Source organism: Muscardinus avellanarius (assembly GCF_963383645.1).
Source record: "Muscardinus avellanarius genome assembly, chromosome: 1".
NCBI classification, from domain to species: domain Eukaryota; kingdom Metazoa; phylum Chordata; class Mammalia; order Rodentia; family Gliridae; genus Muscardinus; species Muscardinus avellanarius.
The window spans coordinates 115,546,505-115,552,179 of record NC_137786.1 but is presented as its reverse complement, the minus strand read 5'-3'; positions in this window follow the sequence as shown (position 1 = coordinate 115,552,179).

Genomic DNA, 5,675 nt, shown 5'->3' with positions numbered 1-5,675 from the left:
AAATTAAGAGTGCCAATAAATATGATTATGTTGGTAATTATAGCAAATAGCATTATTTCATAAATTTTTCTTTTTCTCATAACTTATTTAAAAATAACTTTCATAAAATAATGTATGTAGATTATATTATATGACTTATAATATAGGAGTGTAATATATTTGGCAACAATAGACAAAGGATACAGGTGAAAGCAGAGTTGTACTGGAGTACATAAAAACCTGAATTCACAGGAAGAATGAAGAATGCCAGAAATGGTAAATTTTATAAATACATCCTTTCTTCCTTCCCCTTCCTTCTTCTTTCCTTCCTTTCTTTTTTGTACTGGTAATTGAACCCAGTGGCATTTTACCTTCAAGCCACATAACCAGCTATATTTTACTTTTTAATTTTTTTTTTTGTACTGGGAATGGAACCCAGGGGCCTTCTACCTCTGGGCTATACTCCCAGACCTACTTTATATTTCATTTGGAAACAAGGTCTCTTAAACCAGCTGAAGCTGGCTTTGAACCTGCGCGATCCTCCTGTCTCAGCCTCCCAAGCGCGGGGGATTACAAGCATGCGCCACCACGCCCGGTTTACTTTTTAATTTTTAAACAGGGTCTCACTAAGTTGGAGACTGGCCCTCAAACTTGTGATCCTCCTGTCTCAGCCTCCCTCTGAGCACTGAGGTTATAGGCATGCACAACTATGCCCAGAATACTTGTCTTTTATTCTCTTAGCTTCTTTAAAAAAGTAAAGTTATTTAAAGTAATTGTAATAATGTATTCTTAAGATAATATATAATATATAATATAAACATATCTGTTTAGAGATAACATTTCTGTATTTCACTACGAAGAAGTTAATATAAACCAGACGTAATTTCTGATGATTTACAACATATATTATTGGGAAATGAATGAGTAAAATATAACTTATCAATATAATAGAAGATAAATAACATATTCATTTCAATATAAAAAATCTTAAACCTTTTCATAATAGATATGCTCAACAAAATAGAAGCAGTAAAAAGTCAAGGAACAAAGTTTCCTCAACCTGATAAAAGGCATCCATGAAAAACCTACTACAAATATCATGTCAACTGAAGGAAGAATAAATGTTTTCCTAAAGATATCAGAAACAAGACAGCACTGTATGTTCTCACTTTCATTAAAAATATTTTTTGAAGTTTAACCTAGTGTAATTAGGCAAGCAAGGAGGAAATCAAACTATCCCTTTACACATGACTTAATTGTATTTATAGAAAATCTTAAGGAATTCACTAAAATAGTATTAGAACTAAGAAAAAAGTTCATCTGATTTCTAGTAATGAGGTCAATATACAAAAATTAATTGTATTTGTACTCAATGGCAATGAACAATATAAAAATCAAATATAAAATAATTCCAAGTACAATATCATCAAGAGAATAAAATAATTAGAAATGTAATAAGTACAAAATTTATACTATGAAGCAAAAATATCATTAAAAATTTAAAGAAGACAAATGGAGAAAAAGTTAAAGCCTACAAAGTAGAAGGCAATATTTTTAAATGGTCATACTCTTCAAATTGATTAACAATTTTAATCATGATTTGTAAAATTGACAAACTGATCCTAAAATTTACATCAAAATGCAAGCATCCCAGAATAGAAAAAAACTATCTTTTAAAAAGGAGTATGGAGAAAACATATGTGTCTGTAATATGCTCAAACTAGGGAGCATTGGGGATACCAGAGGGATTCCAGATAATGGGGTGGGAATTGGGTAGGGGTTAAATCAGCGATGAGTACATGTTTGTACACACAAGTTTTTTACCCCAATATGTTGTATGAATATAATGCACCAATAAAAAAATTTAAAAGAAAAAAATATATGTTCCACTTACAAATAAAAGTAAAAAAAAATAAAAAATAACAATAAAAAATACTAAAAAAAAAAAAAAAGGAGTATGGAAGATCATCAGAAGACTGGGAATTGGGAATGAACTTACCATATGATCCAGCAATACCACTTCTGTGTATCTACCCAAAAGAATGGAAACCAAACTACTATCTAATGCATGCATATCTATGTTCAAAACCCCACAATTCACAATTACCAAACTGTGGAACCAGCCAAGATGTCTGTCAACAGATGAATGCATTACAAAACTATGAGACATGTACAGAATGGAATTTTTACTCAGCCATAAAGAACAAAATTACATCATTTACAGGGAAATGGATGGAAATGGAGAACATTATGCTAAGTGAGGTTAGTCAGTCACAAAAAGTAAAAAAGTAGAAGTTCTCCCTAATATGTGAAAACTAGAGAGAAAAAAAAAAGAGCCTTGGGAGGAACTCTAGATGAAGAAAGAGAAACCATACATAGCAAATAAGGCAATCTAAGTGAGGGGGATGGGAAGAGCGAAGGAGAATGTGTACATTCAAAAAGTCAATCACTAAGCCAAACATGAGAAGTGAGGGGGATGGGAATTGGGAAGTAAGCGAGGACTAAATGAGTGATGTGTGCATGTATGGCTTTCCCATCTTTACCGCATTAAGATGAATGACTACAATTGTACCAATAAAAAAGAGAAAATAAAAATTATAAAAAAGAAAACAGAAGGAAGTTGCTAAACTGAAACTTGCTGTAAAGCTACAAATAATCAAGATAGTACTATACTGGCATAAGGATAAATGCAGATCATTTAGATCAATGGAGCAGAATTGAGAATGCAGCAATAAACCTTTGCATTATGGTTGACTCTGATAATGGTGAAAACATAATCCAATGGGAGATAGGATAATCTTTATAACAGTTTTTTTTTGTTGTTGTTAAGAAAACTGGATATACTGGGAAAGGAAGTGGGAGTGAAATGGAATCCAGAAGGAAACACCAAGTGCTGTGAGCATGTATTTTTATATCACTTTGGACCTCACTATGAAGTGACTAGAATGGACCAATAAAAGTATGTAAAAAGGAAAACTGAATATTCACAGGCAAAAAAAAAAAAAAGCTTGGATCCCTTCATTACAACATACAAAAAAAAAGAATTAAACATAAAAATTTGATGATAAAACTCTTAAAGCAAATGAGTGAACCATTTTGTCAAAGAATTAAATATAAGAATAAGATGATAAAACTCTTAAAGCAAATGAGTGAACCATTTTTGTTTTGGCAATGGTTTCTTAAATTTGACACTAAAAGCATAAACTACAAAAGAAAAACAAATTGGACTCCATCAAAATAAAAATCCTCTGTGTATTAGCAAAGAGGAAAAAGTCTATATAATAGTAGAAAATGTTTACAAATCATAGATGTGGGAAAAGGATGTATATCAAGAGAATATATGAAAGTTTTAAACTTAATAATAGAAAGAAAGAATAAAAATCAAATTACAGCTCTAAATATTAAATTTTAGCAAGGTATGGTAGCTCTCACATTTATAATCCCAGTACTTGGGAGACTGAGACAGGTTCATGGCCAGCCTCAGGTACTTAGTGAGGACCTCTGCAACTTAGTGAGATCCTGTTTCAAAATAAAAGGATAAAAAATAGGCCTGGGTGTATAACTCAGAGGTAGAATGTCCCTGGGTTTAATCTCCAATACCACAATAAATAAATCCTTATGTAAATAAATAAATAAATATTCATTCACCCAAAGAAGATGTTGAAATGGAAAATAAGCAGATGAAAACAAATGGGGAACATTATTGGCCACTAGAGAAATGTAAATCAAAGCCACAATTAGAGACCACCTCACATTTCAAATTTCTAAGAATTGACTGTAGTTGAGTTTGTTTAGGCTTTAATATAGAGATCCTATTTTTCAGGCCACATACTGAAAGTAAGAAATCTATGAAGAAAACAAGTTTTTGGAGGAAATCTACCTTCTACATTTCACAAATGATCAATCCCTCCATTGCTGACCCCTGCATCACATGGCTTATAAGAGAGTAGGCAATTTCTGTAATTTTTTATATTCTTTGCATCTACAGCCATTCACTGATATCTTTAAAGGTAAGCTATAGAAAAATGGCTATTTAACTTGATCTTTATGATTCTCCCTGCAGCACCTTCCCTAAGGAGGTATTTTAATATGCTATAAGACAAAATGATTAAGAGGATTGGTAAAAAGATTGAATGCAAATATCAGATTATTTTCTAATTAAGATCTGAAGTAGCAAGAGCTTTAAACATGGCAGGAGTTTTTGAAATGGAAGAAAAAAAGGGTTTGAATCCATGAAACATTTAAAGAAACTTTGACTTTTCCATGACAATACATATAAGAGGATAAGCAAAATTACATCAATTAAATATCTAAGCCAGCAAGGCTGGCTTCGAACCAGCGCGATCCTTCTGTCATCACCACGCCCGCTGCTAAATTAAAAATGTTTAAATATCCATCAATAGTAATAATAGTAATATATATTATTTCAGTTGATGATTCTGTTTATAATGTTGCCTGCATGGAAATATTAGAAGTCAGCCCCATGACAACTGGACAAATCAGACTTTTCTTATACATAATAGTTTGCCCAGAAGAGCAAAACATGTCTGCATTTATCACTTTTACAAGAGAAACTATTTTGAAAAAGAAACATTGGATGATGATAACTTCAATATAAACAAGAGAGAACATATCAGAATGAAAAGCAAAACAAAACAAAGTCAGGCATAAACAAGCAAGCATGAAGAAACCTCATTTGCCTTCCTATCAATCTTTATCGCCCTTTTAACTTTTCTATTTGTTCCATTATTATTTTCATTTGGTAGTAGGTTTGTTAGGCTTCTCCCCCATGTTTTATTTCCTATTTCCCTTTTCTCTTTCTTTGGTTTCAATTTAAAACAAAATATTCTTCCTTAAGGTGTTCTCTTTATTTATATTAATATCAGCATTCCCTTCATATTGAAAACTTTTAAAGGGCATGAATTTCCACGTATTGCCAAATAAACATAATTTTTATTGATTAAAAATCCACTAAGGTTAACAAAGCTCATATTTCTGTTAGTTAAAACTGGTATTGTATAAATCCATGCAGAGAGAAATGGAATTTTCCTAAGGAGGATGTAGGTGAATTAACATGGAAAGGACTAATTCTTGTGTTTATCTCATTTTGGGGATTAACACCAGTGAAAGCAGACAAAGAAGAGCGACATCTAAATTTGCAAAGGGAATGTAAGAAAAAATGGGTGTACAGAGTCTATGAATATTCCATTAAAGGGATCAAAGCATTTGAAATGGGTATTGGCTGTCCACCTTGTCCTCAGGTGGTGTCCCCATTTTCCTAGGCAATGCAAGAGTGCAAGCAGTTACTTCAGTCACTGTGAAATTACAGGACTGCTTGCTGGATGTAGAAAGTTCTGCAACTGGAAGATAGTTGAGCAGGATCCCAGAACCACCTGAATGTCTTACTTTTCCCAGATTTAGCTGAATAAAAATCCAAAAGAACTATATATTTCTTATCATGACAAGCCATTTCACAATCCATTCCACAATGACAAGCCATTTGCCAGCCCTGCAAACCAAATCACCATTCTACATCTTCCTGTCATTTAACCTCACCAACCTGAAAAATCTCCCACAAGCTTCTATGCTGTTTTCAAGAGGCACTACTTTGAAAAAGAAACATAACTGTTTTCTTTCCCTTGGTTCTTATTCTCTGTGTGGGCTGAGCATAGTGGAGGAGACGTCTTCTCCATTGT